The sequence below is a fragment of the Otolemur garnettii genome, unplaced genomic scaffold, assembly GCF_000181295.1.
Source record: "Otolemur garnettii isolate 467f Iridium unplaced genomic scaffold, OtoGar3 scaffold00006, whole genome shotgun sequence".
In the NCBI taxonomy this organism is placed as follows: Eukaryota; Metazoa; Chordata; class Mammalia; order Primates; family Galagidae; genus Otolemur; species Otolemur garnettii.
Window position 1 is genome coordinate 25,958,669 of NW_003852401.1, and position 13,984 is coordinate 25,972,652.

Below are 13,984 nucleotides of genomic sequence, written 5' to 3' on the forward strand. Positions count from 1 at the left end.
GACTACCCACTAGTAGTCAGAAAGGCACCTAAAAAGCACTTATTAAGAAAAATTCTAAATATTTTAACTTTAAATATTTTACCTGAAAAAAAAAATACTCATTCTCAGGTTGTCTCTTGGTCCCACAGGACACTGGTTCACAAAATATAGTCCCCAGATAAAGCATTATCATCATCAGGGAACTTAATTGAAACACAAATTCTCAAGCCGTGCCCCCGACATGGTAAATCAGAAATCCCTGGGGCAAGAGCCCAGCAATCTGTGTTTGAGTAAGTACCCCTAGTGACTGATACGTGCTAAGACTTCAGAACGTCTGCTGCAAGAAACATTATGACATCAGAGCCCAGTCATCACTAGTCACAATCAAACTATATAAGTACCACCCTACCCTCCAGCTTCTAAACAAAGTATGGTCATAGATGACGAATAGCTGGGGGGAAATGACATTCAACAAGTGCTGGAATAAAAGCTTTCCCATCATTATTGCACACAGATAATGAAAATATTTGGTAGTTTATAAAGGAAATAAAAGCAGCAGCCAGCCAGAGAGGCACAGCCCAGGCTGCTGCATTCAGCCTGGCCATGGCAATCGCACCCCTGAAAGTGTGCATCGTGGGCTCGGGGAACTGGGGTACAGTTATTGCAAAAATAATTGGCAATAATGTCAAGACACTTCAGAAGTTTGCCCCTACAGTCAAGATGTGGGTCTTTGAAGAAGTGGTTAATGGGAGAAAACTGACGGACATCATAAATAACGACCATGAAAATGTAAAATATCTTCCTGGACATAAGTTGCCAGAAAATGTAGTTGCCATCTCAAGTCTCAGCGAGGCCGTGCAGGATGCAGGCGTGCTGGTGTTTGTCACTCCGCACCAGTACATCCACAAAGTCTGTGACGAGATCTCCGGGAGAGTGCCCAAGGAAGCACTGGGGATCACCCTCATCAAGGGTATAGACGAAGGTCCTGAGGGGCTGAAGCTCATTTCTGACATCATCCGGGAGAAGACAGGCATTGACATCAGCGTGCTGATGGGAGCCAACCACGCCTGCGAGGTGGCCGCAGGCAAGTTCTGTGAGACCACAATCGGCAGCAAAGTCAGAGAGAACGGCCTTCTCTTCAAAGAGCTTCTGCAGACTCCAAGTTTTCGAATTACTGTGGTGGAAGATTCAGACACTGTTGAACTCTGTGGTGCTCTTAAGAACATCGTGGCTATGGGAGCCGGGTTCTGTGACGGCCTCCGCTATGGAGACAACACCAAAGCTGCTATCATCCGCCTGGGACTCATGGAAATGATTTCTTTCGCCAGGATCTTCTGCAAGAACCAGGTGTCCACAGCTACCTTCCTAGAGAGCTGTGGGGTAGCTGACCTGATCACCACCTGCTTCGGAGGGCGGAACCGCAGGGTGGCGGAGGCGTTTGTCAGAACCAACAAGACCCTTGAAGAACTGGAGGAGGAGATGCTGAATGGGCAGAAGCTCCAAGGACCTCCGACTTCTGTCGAAGTGTACCGCATCCTCAAGCAGAAGGGACTGGTGGACAAGTTTCCATTGTTCACTGTAATATATCAGATCTGCTATGAGGGCAAACCCGTTCAGGAGATGTTGCCTTGTCTCCAGAATCATCCAGAGCATATGTAAAGTGAATCATGCAATGTGTTGGGGAAAATTCTGCCTTTCTGATCAATCTTTTAGATTCACGTAGAAACTGGGACCTGCAACACGGTATTTGCTTGACTATAATCTCATCATGGATGTGTATGAATTTTTACAGGTTCACTTTTTAAGTGTGAGACGCAGTTCATTGACTAAAACGTACTGGCCAACAACTGAACACACATAGGAATGTGTGAATGTCTGTTTATTTCTCGTTCTGTGGATATATCCAAGAACCAAAATGAAGTGTCCTTTTTAAAACTGTTTGGGAAATTTCCCCACTATCGTAGCTTATACATTTGAAACTATTCTTGCTACACTTCTTAGATGTCATTCATATGAGTGAGGCAATTTTTTTCTCATTCTTTTGATGTTGAAATTTAATCAGCATTGACATGGACATTAAAGTATAGAATGTATGTCAGTATGTCAGTGGAACCTGTTTACATAACTCGGCAAGTCCCAGAGACATTACATTATAGATGTTTTTGGCAAAATAATTTGCCAGAGTTTCTGGGAAAACACTGTTCTAGGCTGAGGGGACCTTAGGACAACCCAAGTAGACCCTTCACTCCTGCAAGAAACTAGGATGAGTATCCTTAGTTATGAACTTTTGCAGTTCAGGACTGCCATGAATCTTTGGCGAAGTTTTAAGGTGACACTGTCATACAGCCAAGTAGATGTCGATGTCATTGAAATGCACATGATGTGGAATAAGGGCTTTTAATTCTAGAATGAGAATAGGAATTATTGCACCTTTAAATGACACGGTTTCAGAGTAGTATTATACAGTTATCTTCCCATCAGTTGGAAGTGTTAAAGGACCCATGTGAATGTAATTTATATACTCGTGAAATTCCAGTTACTTTGCATAATGTGGGCCTTTCCCCAACCTCAGTTTGGGATTTTTTTCCTTCTGTGCCTGAAATGACCATAGAATAGATTTTCATGGGAATTTTAAAAACTCTGTCTAGAACATTTTTTGGGGGACATTTTAAAGCCCCCTCCCCGAAATATATGAAAGCACAAACGCTGCAAGTTTTAGCAGTTTTGATGCCACCATTAAGTTAATCAATTTTTTCTTGTCTCATGATAAATCTTTTTTAAAGTTTGCACACAGGTAACAAGAGTTACTTTTGAAGGTACATAAAGGGCTGTAAGCTAACTGTAGTGTCTATTAAGAAGGATAATGAGATGTGAGAAATTAGGGTTTGGGGTGTTTTGTATATTCTCATCTGCATTTAGCTTCCTGCTCTGGGTTTTGTACTTGAGTGTTTCTCCCATAAACAAGTACCCTCAAAATGACCACTCTGAAGTCTGCTGAATGTACCTTTTAAACATACAATATTCTGCACATTACAGAAAAGGGTAAATTTTGTAAGTTTATGCTTTGCTAATTGTAGATATTTACTATTTTGAGAGTTATCTTTTTTGTAATCATTTTTGGTCCATCATGAACTTTAATTCACATTTCTTATTAATTATGGCAATAGGGAAAGAGGCACCTAGATTAGAAGTTTAATTTGTACTATTTCAGCCAATCTGTGAACATAAAAACTATACTGCTGCCCTGCTCTAATCCAACCTGCTATACCTAGAACAAATAACTCTCTTGATATCCACACCCCAGGAGATGGAGTTGAGCTAAACTTCTGGTTTTTCATTTAACTCTTTAACTATATCATGACCCCATGGCACTGACCCAAGGAGGGTACTGTGGTGAGGGGTGGGTATACAGTAAAATACGCCAACAATCCAGACAAGAACCCTGAACAGTCTGAAATTATCCTGATAATCTCAGCAGGATGATTTTACATATGAGGATCCGAGAGCACAGCTCTTAATCTGGTTACCCATTAGAATCCCTGGCAACTTTCATGAAAACACACTGGGGAAACACACTGTTATCCCAGACCAACTGAAGCTGTATCTTTAATTGATGCATGAAGAATGATATCTTTTAAAAACCCCCCTAATAATTCTGAGGTATAATAACTATTTGTCTGAGAAATCAAGAAAACAGTGAAACTAAGAAAATCTAAATGTACTATGCAGAAATTGAGTTTGTGATTCCTTATAAGTAATAAGCAATCTGAGTAGATGGAGAGAGAATATCAATAAATTAGGGTTGACATACTTTTTATTTTTCCACTAATATGGAGTTCTTAGTATTCTAATAATGGAAAGGGGTCACTATGGCTCTATTTTAAGGATTAGCTCTAGTCTCAAAGGGGGTTATGAATAGGACATAAGAATACTTTCTCCTGTGGGTTATGTTAGCCTTAGGAATATTTTGGGATAAAGGTTTGTACAAATAAAATCAGGGTTTGTGATTCTCTGAAAAATGCTCCAGGGAGTACAGAGAGGTACAGAAATGACCCGGAAGACCTCAGAATCTACCTGGAGAGATGTGCTCTCACAGCCGTCAAATGAGCAGAACACAGAGTGAGCAAGAAAAGTTCCACGGAGCAAAGGGGACTTGGGGGATGCCTAGACTCTGCAGAGGCAGACAGCAGGTTTCCTGGTTGGCAGACAGGCATAAGGTTTTGTAGGGTCAGTGTAAAAAATGGCTAGAGGTAAGAGGTCAGGTGTAGTGAACAGAGGGAAGGAAGAAAGCCCTGTAGCCCTGACAGGTGACTGCCTACCTCAGTTACACTCAGCTAGTTACCATCGTAACCTCATTTTTCCCTTGCCAGTTATTGGTTTAAGAGAGAACATGTGACTCAACTCTCGCCAATGAGATGTAAAGACCCATTCTCTAGGGTGCTTCTGGGAAAAGCGTCCTCCCTCCTAAAAGAGCTACACGATCCCCTGCCTGGATGTGACGCTTGGGACTTCTTCTGCCACCATGCAAAACCTGTCTAAGGACATACCAGCACACAGTGGGTGGCAGAGTAAAGTGACAGTAAAAACTTGGGCCTGTGATGATATCACTGAACCAGTGAATCAATTAACCCCCCAAATTCACCTCTGAATGTACATTATGAAAAAGATAAACTTTCCCTATTGTGAAAGGCAGTTAGCTTTGAGGTATTCTGGGGGTTTTACTTGCATCTAAAATATACTCAAACAGTAAGGCTGGAAAGATGAATTAGAATGGATTCTTGAGGGCTCCTGGGCCAGGTTCAGAAGTCTAGATTTTGTGTTATGGGTAAAGAGACGTTATTAAGTAGTAATGTCATGCGAAAGAGTGGCACTGTTGGTTGTAACAGAACAATAAGAAAAAAAGGGTTGGGTTACTTGTTGATAGTCCATAAGGGTTCTATTCCATAATCCTCTAGGGGGCGCGAAAAGTGGTTGTGGAAAGTCATGATTGGGCAGAAAAACGTATAAAATCTCATAAGATGCGGAGGGAAAGGGCCATGTTAACTCTGCCTTTTTCCTTTGCTAAACACCCATTCTCATTATCTCTGCTGATGAGGCTTCCCTGTGGTAATCAATTATAAGTTAAATTCTCAAAGTAGCTTATTTGAATGGAAATATTCCCTCTCCTTCCCCAGCTTATAGAAGCAATCAATATGCAGCTACACAATTAATTTAAAAGACACACCCAAAAGGAAGGCCTTGCCCAGTGCCCTGAAGGTTGCTAAACCTGCACATAAAAGAAGTTGTAAAAAAAAATTACAAGCTGCTTTATTTGCTTAAAACTCCCATCTGCACCAGTTACCATATGTGTAATAAGTAATTATTTTCCCTGTGCTCCCAACAATTATATTCTCTAACCAGTTTTTAAAATATTTTCCATTCAACTTTCCTTTTAAGATTAACAATGCGATTCCTAAACCATTGATTCCTTTAACTTCTTCTCTTAGAGCCCCAAGGGAAAGTCCAATTATCCAGACAAATAATTACATGTTGTGGACGTATCATTAACAAAGATCAAAATCTAAGAGCATGGAATGTCAATAATATTTTTGGCCAAGAAAATCTTCCTGACATTAAAAGAAAATATGAATTCTGAATAGGAACAGGAGTTCGTTGCTACTAAGATTTGGCCATTCCTCATTCAATTGAGGGTCAAATGTCACCCTTCTCATTCAAACCTTTACTATGTGACTATTAAGGGCCAGACATAATTCTAAGAGACAAGAATTAATGTACTCTTTGTACACATGGAACACAGAGCAAAGGAAGGCAAGTTATTATGACATACTATAATTTACCTGTGTGTTAAATATTTACCCTACTGGCGTGAGCTGAGAGCTGTGGAACCACAGAGAAGTAGATAACCCAAGCTAGGATGTGGGGAACGGTTATCAGAGGACACCACCCTTTGAAATGAGTCTTGAAGATGAGTAAATTGGCCCTGAAGGTGAGGAAGGACAGTCTCCAAAGAGGATGCAGAGCAAATCCAGAGGGAAGAAGAGGCCAAAGGCTGGGTGTGTGGAGGGGACTTGGGGGAAGTATGCAAGAGAGGGATGACTACTGGTTTTGCATGCCAAGTTAGAGAGTTGGTTTTTATTTTGGAAGCAATGGGAGTCAGGGAAAGATACCTGAGCTCAGATGCCAGTGAAATGAGGTAAACAAAGAAGAAAGGAAGGGAGGGAGGGAGGGAGGGAGAAAGGGAGGGGGGCCCCTAAGGCAGTGGTTCTCAACCTGTGGGTCACAACCCACAGGAACTGTATTAAAAGCATTAGGAAGGTTGAGAACCTCTGCCCTAAGGGGTCATTCCAGTACGGAGGTGTAGAGTAGGAATTAGGAGGGAGGTCTGGGCTGAAGTACAGACAGGGAACCTACCTGTTTAGGATGGCTGGGCCCAAGGGTGTAGTCGATGGTCCTCAAGGAGAGGAAAGAAGTCTCAAATTTGGGGGTGAAATACCATGGAGACCATTAAATTTTCCTGGTTAAGGCCAGCTAGGGGGGAAGCGCACCAAATCCCGGGATGCTAACAGGGCCATACAGCATTTATTTTCTTAAACTTGCATAGATAATTCTGGGCATAGACAACATTGCATATTTAATCTGTTTCCAGCTCAATCATAAACACATAGCCTTTGTCTCAAGGGCAATGATTAATATTTATGGCATAGAGCAAAACATGAACACTGAATAGAAATGACAACAACAAAAGATTCATATCATTCCTAGAACTGTTGATACATTTGTCTCTACCAATCACACCCTCAATTTGTGTTTTTGTTAAACAACAACCAAACTTGACTAAGCTTTCTGCGACCTCTCACCTTCCACCCAAGATGAGTTTATGCTTTTATTTTTATTCTTACCATCATTCCCTTTGTTCTTAAAAGTGAATGCTCAAGTTCCACTTATACATGAGCTAATATATGCAAAGGGCCTAGTGCAGTGCCTGACACATAGAACGCACTCAGTAGATAAGTTACTATACCCGATGTTTAAGACACTATCTTCTCCCTGAGTCACTGATCAGGGAATCCATGGTGTAACTCTCCTCCTCCCCACTGTTATTCTGATTCTCTGTATATATATGTACACTAGATTTCCAACATGTTTGCCATATAGACGGATAGACGGCAACTATGAAGCACTGTAATTGAGCTGTTTGGGATCTTCACTGGGAGAAGGGAAAATCAGGTATCATTTGGTATTTGCACTTGCTTGAGAGACCAGCGCATTTCTCTCAGGACATGTGCTTGAATATTTATAATTTGTTTGTATACGATGTGCCTTACAGAAGGCACGAGAATAGTTAAGTTACCAAATCAGAAAATGGCATCCCTTTTCCTAAGCAACTCATGTAAGCAGATGGCAAATGACTATTTTTATAGCTTGTTTCTCCGTTACATGTAAAAATATTTATTAACAGTGTATTTCTGTCGCGTCTGTGCGACAGCAAGAAACGCAGTCAGGCAGCTGGCCCTGCGGCTGGGGGAGGGAGAATGAATGCTGATCTGCTCTGGCTCCCGTCGACGATCAGACAGAGCCTCAGCCTGGGGGAGGAGAGCAAGGAACGCCTGCTGGTTCCTAGCGCCCAAGGTGCCCCAGCAGCAGTCTGGAGCAACTGTCACGACATAACCCCAGCTTTCATCAAATCTAAGGTCTCACCGATCATGAGATGGACATTATCTTATATACTACTGAGAAAGCAGAAGCATCCCAGATGGGAAGCTGAACAGGAAAACCCCATCTGGAACTAGGGAAGCAAAAGGCCACAAAGGAATAAACCTGCAGGCAGAATGGGATGGCAAGGAGAAGCACATGTAACCTGGGCACTGGGCAGAGGGAGGGAGGAGTCTCCCCTGAAGATCTGAACCGCAGGCCAGAACTCACGGGGATTTGCATTCCGAATCCCACCACCAGCGTGGTCCAGTAGCCCTCAGGCCGCAAATCTGGACTTTGGTCTTAGTTTGGTAGTGCGCCAGCTGACCAGCAGTGCAAACTCTCTGGAAGAAATGGATTGCCAGGGCAGCAAGCTGCATCCTGCTTTCAGATACATTAATGCATAAAAATATATATGCCCAGGAATAGAAATATAGGGACCTCGTGCACTGTGAGGCCCGACCTAGCTGTTGCTCAGGTCCAGAGTTAAGAATATCAAAGAAGGGCAGCACCTGTGGCTCAGTGTGTAGGGCGTCGGCCCCATATACCGAGGGTGGTGGGTTCAAACCCGGCTCTGGCCAAACTGCAACAACCACAACAACAAAAAGAATATCAAAGAAGAGGGCAGGACAGAAACCAAAATCCAAAAGGTGACTCAGTGAAGGAAATGAAAGCAATGGAGACGGGCCATGCACTGGTACACAGGGGACAGGCAGGTGAGTCCCGGGCCACAGCTCCATCCCTCTGTTTTCTGACTTCTGGAGCCAGGAGAGACCCTCCCCCAGCTTCAGTTCATTAATAAAATGTGGAAAATACTTTTTCTAGGATTACTGAGGAAATGAAAAAAAGCAACTGTACTTAAAAGCATTTTATATACTATAAAAGTACCATGCCAATAAAATGGAACTTACTGTTCTTGGTTTAAATATTCTGAATACTCCTCCAGTCAGATTAATTTTTTCTTCTAATTTTCACCCAGCAAAAGTTTGTACATAAATCAGGCCCTGAGTGCATCCTTATTAAGTGAGTAACTAAAAACTGCCAACCTCTGGCCCCAGCTCTCCTCAGTCCCAAATTCCTGCGGGCTGGTTACCACAGTTGCTAAAAATGGAAAAGGGAGAAAAAAAACAAAACCAAAAGCCACCAAGTCAGGACAGAAAGTACTTATGCTTAAACAAAGACAGCCACACATCTACCCTTGGTCTCCCTAAAACTCACACCTACAGCAAAACCAGAACACAAGCTGAACCACATGCCTTCATAGCAGCAGACTGAAGTTAGGCTCCGGGCAACTTGACAGTGCATCAAACAGGACAGAAAACAGGCCACAAACAGACCCTGAGGATCGTCAAAGAGCACCTGGGAGAAGCAACTGAAGTCTAGGCTTCCTGGAACACCTTGGTATCTGCTGCTCCGCTTATTAACAGAGAGAGCAGGGTGAGGAGGTCCGCACCAAAGCACACTGCTTCAAGTTGGAGGAAAGATGAGGCTCCTGGCTGGGAGTGAGAATCAGGGATTGAAGAGGACACTTCTCTTTCCACCCTAAGTAACCCTGCAGACACAAAGGGGAGCTTACGGTTCAAGGAGAACAGGAAGGAATGGAGACCTGGGCTCATTCAGGCCCTGTCATCACCCATCACATGTCTCTGGGTGAACTTGTTGCCCATACAACAAAAAGTTGGGCAGGATGACCGAAGGCACGATTTGTATGTGACATTTCATGATTCTAGCCATTTAAGGATGGCAGTATTTAAGGAACAGAGTTCTGGGCTTTTCATTCTCTGTTGTCTACCCATCCACCCCCCTTTTCTTTTTTTTTCTTTTTTTGCCTAGGAACAAAAAACTCTCCTAAGAACAAACTGAATAAATACAAATGAATGAAGACAAAAATAGCACACCAAAATGAATAAGTTGTAATGTGAAGAGACTAAGAAACACAGGTGTACATACGTGTTTTAATTAAAATTGAAGGGAGGTCCAGAAAGTTGAGTGAACACAGAGGAGGTGCTCAAGTTGCTTGAGGTGGGAGCAGGAGGCTCAGGATGAAAATGACCATCGGAGGCAGCAGAGAACAGATAAAACTGGGGAATGAACTGAGCGATCAGAGATATCGGCAGCCCAGAAAGAGGGCCAAACTGTCACAGTCTTAAAATACAGTCTCACCCTCAAGCCAGCAACGCAGAGACTGATCATTTTAAAGCAAAGGTCCACGTTTGGCCAAGGGGCCCTGTAACTTCTTCCCATTCATTTCATTCTGAATCCTTGTTTTGAGTAACTATTGCAAAATATTTCTGCGGGAGCTGTATCAGTTAACAAACCAGAGAAAGGTAGAAACTTGTCCAAAACACAAATTTTTAAAAAGTGGTCTCTAGTTCTGGCCTTTTCCAGACATTCCTTGAACTTTTCATAATGGATAACTATCAGAAGCCCCAACCCACAAGTTTCCTGTAGATTAAAAAAGAAAGCAAAACCATGGAGGTCCAAGAGTTGTCCAGTAATAAACAATTTTTCTGGGAAACTGGGTACAAGGTTTATTTCACCTCAGTTAGGACGTTAGCCAGTATTTTTGTCAGACTCAAATTCTTAAAGTGTAAAATATTTCCTATTTTCATTCTTTGGCTCACAGCTAAATAGATAAGGGTTCTTATCTGGGGGCTCTACTTGATAAGGACTTAGGAAAATATAGTTCAAAAGAAAAAAAAAAAAACATGTAAAGAAATCTTTCTTGTGACAGTAGCGGTCTTTTTCCTTCATGAGGAAATCTGGTGGCTAGAGCTAAGCTGCAGGAATTCCCTGCCAAGAAAGCTGACCTCTGAGGGCGGGCAGGGTTTGCCCTGAGTAGTCACAGTCCTACCTACTGAATGCCCAGAGGCCTTTCAGACCTTGGAGCATCTCATAAACACAATTGTGTTAGGTCCCACTGCAATGTCATAATTCAGAAATTAAGGAACAAGAAAGTTAAATAAACAGTCTGCTCAGGGACAGAAAGGAAGTCCAAGCCACGATTTAAGCTTTAAACTGAAGACTTGCATTATACCCCTTGACCTCAGAGACAGGCGCTCATTGGTGGTTTGGAAAAGAAGCTTTCTTTTTTTTTTTTTTGTTTGTTTGTTTGTTTGTTTTTGGTGAGGGATGGTTTTGACCCCACTACCTCCGGCATATGAGGCTGGCACCCTACCCTTTTGAGCCACAGGCCCTTCCTGGAAGCTTTCTTTTTTAGTTACATTGTTAAAGGAGACAAATGGTTTGATGTCAACGGTGTTTTTTAAAGCAGATCTTATGATGCTTCTGAGTTTTTTCCCCCAGCTTTATTGAGGTGTAACTCACAAATAAAAATTATACACCTGTAGTACCAAGGGCAGGATGACAGAGACTCTGTCTCGAAAAATAAAAAATAAAAAGTTATACATATTCAAGGTGTGAGATGCTATGATTTGACATATATAGTGTATTGACTACTATAATCAAATTAACACATCTATCACATACATAGTTGCTCTTTTTGTTTGATGGGGGGAAGATGAGGACACTTAAGATTTATTCTCAGCAAATTTAAAGTAAACAATACAGCTTTATTAACTATAGTCACCATGCTGTCCAACAGATCACAAAAACTTATTCACCTTGTAACTGAAATTTTGTACCCTTTGATCAACACCTCACCACTCCTTCCATGTCCCAGGCCCTAGGCAACCACTGTGACTCTTAGCTTTAGTAAGTTCAACTGTTGTAGATTCCATGTACAAATGAGGGCGTATGGTATTTGTCTGTGTCCATTATTTCATTTAGCATGTCCTCCAGGTTCATGTTATGTTGTCCTAAAAGGCAGGTTCTCCTTCTTTCCTATGACTGAATAGTGTTCCACCATATATATGCACCACACTTCTTCATTCATTCATGCACTCCTGTGCAATTAGATTCAGTCCATATCTCGGCTATGGTACCTGATGCTTCCTTGGGAGTGCAGGTATCTTTTAGACACACTGATCTAATTTCCTTTGGATATTTATACTCAGAAGAGGGACTGCTGAATCATATGGTACACAGAAGTTCTATTTTTGAGGAACCTCCATGCTTTTCCATAATGACCATGTAATTTTTATTCCCAGTGTGAAAGGGTTCCCTTTTCTCCATTTCCTTGACAAAATTTAATTTCGTTAACAAACATCGTAACAGGGTGGGACATCTGTGTTTTTGATTTGCATTTCTCTAATGATTAGTGATGTTGAGCATTTTTCATCTGCCTACTGGCTGTTTGCATGTCAATTCTGGTCCTTTGCCCATTTGGGGAGAGGGGGTGTTTGGTTTTTGATATTGAGTTGTTCCTTACATATTTTGGATATAAAACTCTCATCAGATATATGGTTTGCAAACATTGTCTCCCATTCTATAGGCTGCTTTTTTCATTTGCTTCATTGTTTCCTTTACCATGAAGAAGCTTTTTAGATTGCTGTAATCCTATTTGTTTTCTTTTGCTTCTGAGGTCATATCCAAAAAATCATTGCTAAGGCCAGTATCAAGAAGCTTCTTCACGGCTTGGCGCCTGTGGCTCAGGTGGCTAAAACACCAGCCACATACACCTAAGGTGGCAGGTTGAATCCAGCCCAGGCCCGCCAAACAACAATGACGGCTGCAACCAAAAAATAGCCGGGCACTGTGATGGGCGCCTGTGGTCCCAGCTACTTGGGAGGCTGAGGCAGGAGACTCGCTTGAGCCCAGGAGTTGGAGGTTGCTGTGAGCTGTGATGCTACAGCACTCTACCCAGGGGGGGCAGCTTAAGGCTCTGTCTCAAAAAAGAAGCTTCTTCGCTATGTTCACTTTGAGGAATTTTTATGGTTTCAGGTCTTACATTTAAGTCTTTAATCCATTTCAAGTTGATTTTTATATAGGCTATAACAGAAGTGCCCAATTTTATTCTTTGGCAAGTGGATATCCGGTTTTCCCAACACCATTTAATGAGGATACTACTGTTTCCCCATCGTGTTTTCTGGGTGTCCTTGTCAGGATGTTTCTATGCAGTTCTCCAGGTTCATACTAGATCCATTTAAGTGGTCATTTATCATTTGCTCACACTGAATTTTAAGATTCTTCCTAGGGCAGGGATTATGCCTTATTTATCCTTGCAGCCATCTTTTGCCACATCTAGAGCAGGGCCCCATCACACAGAGCCTGAGGAGAGCCGGAACCCGGGAGACACAGATTACTCTGTTCCAAGGGAAATCCTTGATAAAGGTGAAAAACACACGTCATAAATTCCAGATAAAGTTAAGTAGGTGTGAGATATTCCTTTACTGACCCAGATTAGACTGCTTCCTAGCCCCTCTACATTCTCATGACACAACAGAGTAACAAAAGCTCTAAAAGCAGACTGCGGCTGGGCACCCCTAGCTCAATGGTTATAGCGCCAGCCCAGTGCACCGGGTGGCAGGTTCAAGGCCAGCCAGGACCTATCAAACAAATAAAATCAGATGCATTGTAAAAAGGACCCTCAACCTATAAGCATAAAAGAAGAGCTGGAAAAATTTTAACGAAAAACAAACTTTATGCAATCTTCTTTCCTTCCTAAGAGGCTCTAGCAACACCAGAGATCCCCAAGGCAAACACAAGCCTTCTGGTGGAGCATTTGGCTTTCTTCAACTCCTGTGTCTGGACGGCAACGGTAACTGGCAAAGGCATAGTTCACATGAGAAGGCCAACAGCAAGATGCCACATGGAGAAGTTGGGGGTTCATGAACGAGCCAGGGAGCACACAGGGCTGGGCCTTCTTGCTAGGTTCTGCCCAGGAGATGGCGGGGCAACACGTGCTCTTGCTGAGAGGAAAGAAAAGGGGAAATCACCACTGGCTGGAGGTGAAAGGAAGGAATGGATTATGATGGAGTTTCAGATTTTTATTTTTAAATCTGGCTTAAGAATATAGTTACACCAGTAATAAATGACTAAAGTCTAAAGCCTTTTAAGTTGTGTGCATTTTTCTTCCCCTGTAAGGGGCCAAAACCTCTGTGTGGACACAGACTCTTTAATGGTAATGAGGACTTGAGAATTTCCACACCTGGCAGTGCCCATAGCTACCTGTGGGTAGGGCACCAGCCACATACACACAGGCTAATGGGTTCGAATCCAGCCTGGGCCAGCTAAACAACGACAACTGCAGCAACAACAACAACAACAACAACAACAAAAATAGCTGGGCGCTGTGGCAGGCACCTGTAATTCCAGCTACTAGGGAGGCTGAGGCATGAGAATTGCTTAAGCCCAAGAGTTTGAGGTTGTTGTGAGTTGTGACTCCACGGCACTCGACCCAGGGCAATGTAGT

The 13,984-nt window shown here is 42.6% G+C and overlaps 1 protein-coding gene and 1 pseudogene across 2 annotated transcripts in view; one reads left to right on the forward strand and one right to left on the reverse strand.

Moving 5' to 3' along the window:
- KANK1 (KN motif and ankyrin repeat domains 1) overlaps positions 1 to 13,984 on the reverse strand; it is a 133,370-nt gene that overhangs the window by 88,339 nt on the left and 31,047 nt on the right. The gene's annotated exons all lie outside the window — the stretch shown is intronic.
- LOC100961375 lies at positions 583 to 1,638 on the forward strand (annotated as a pseudogene).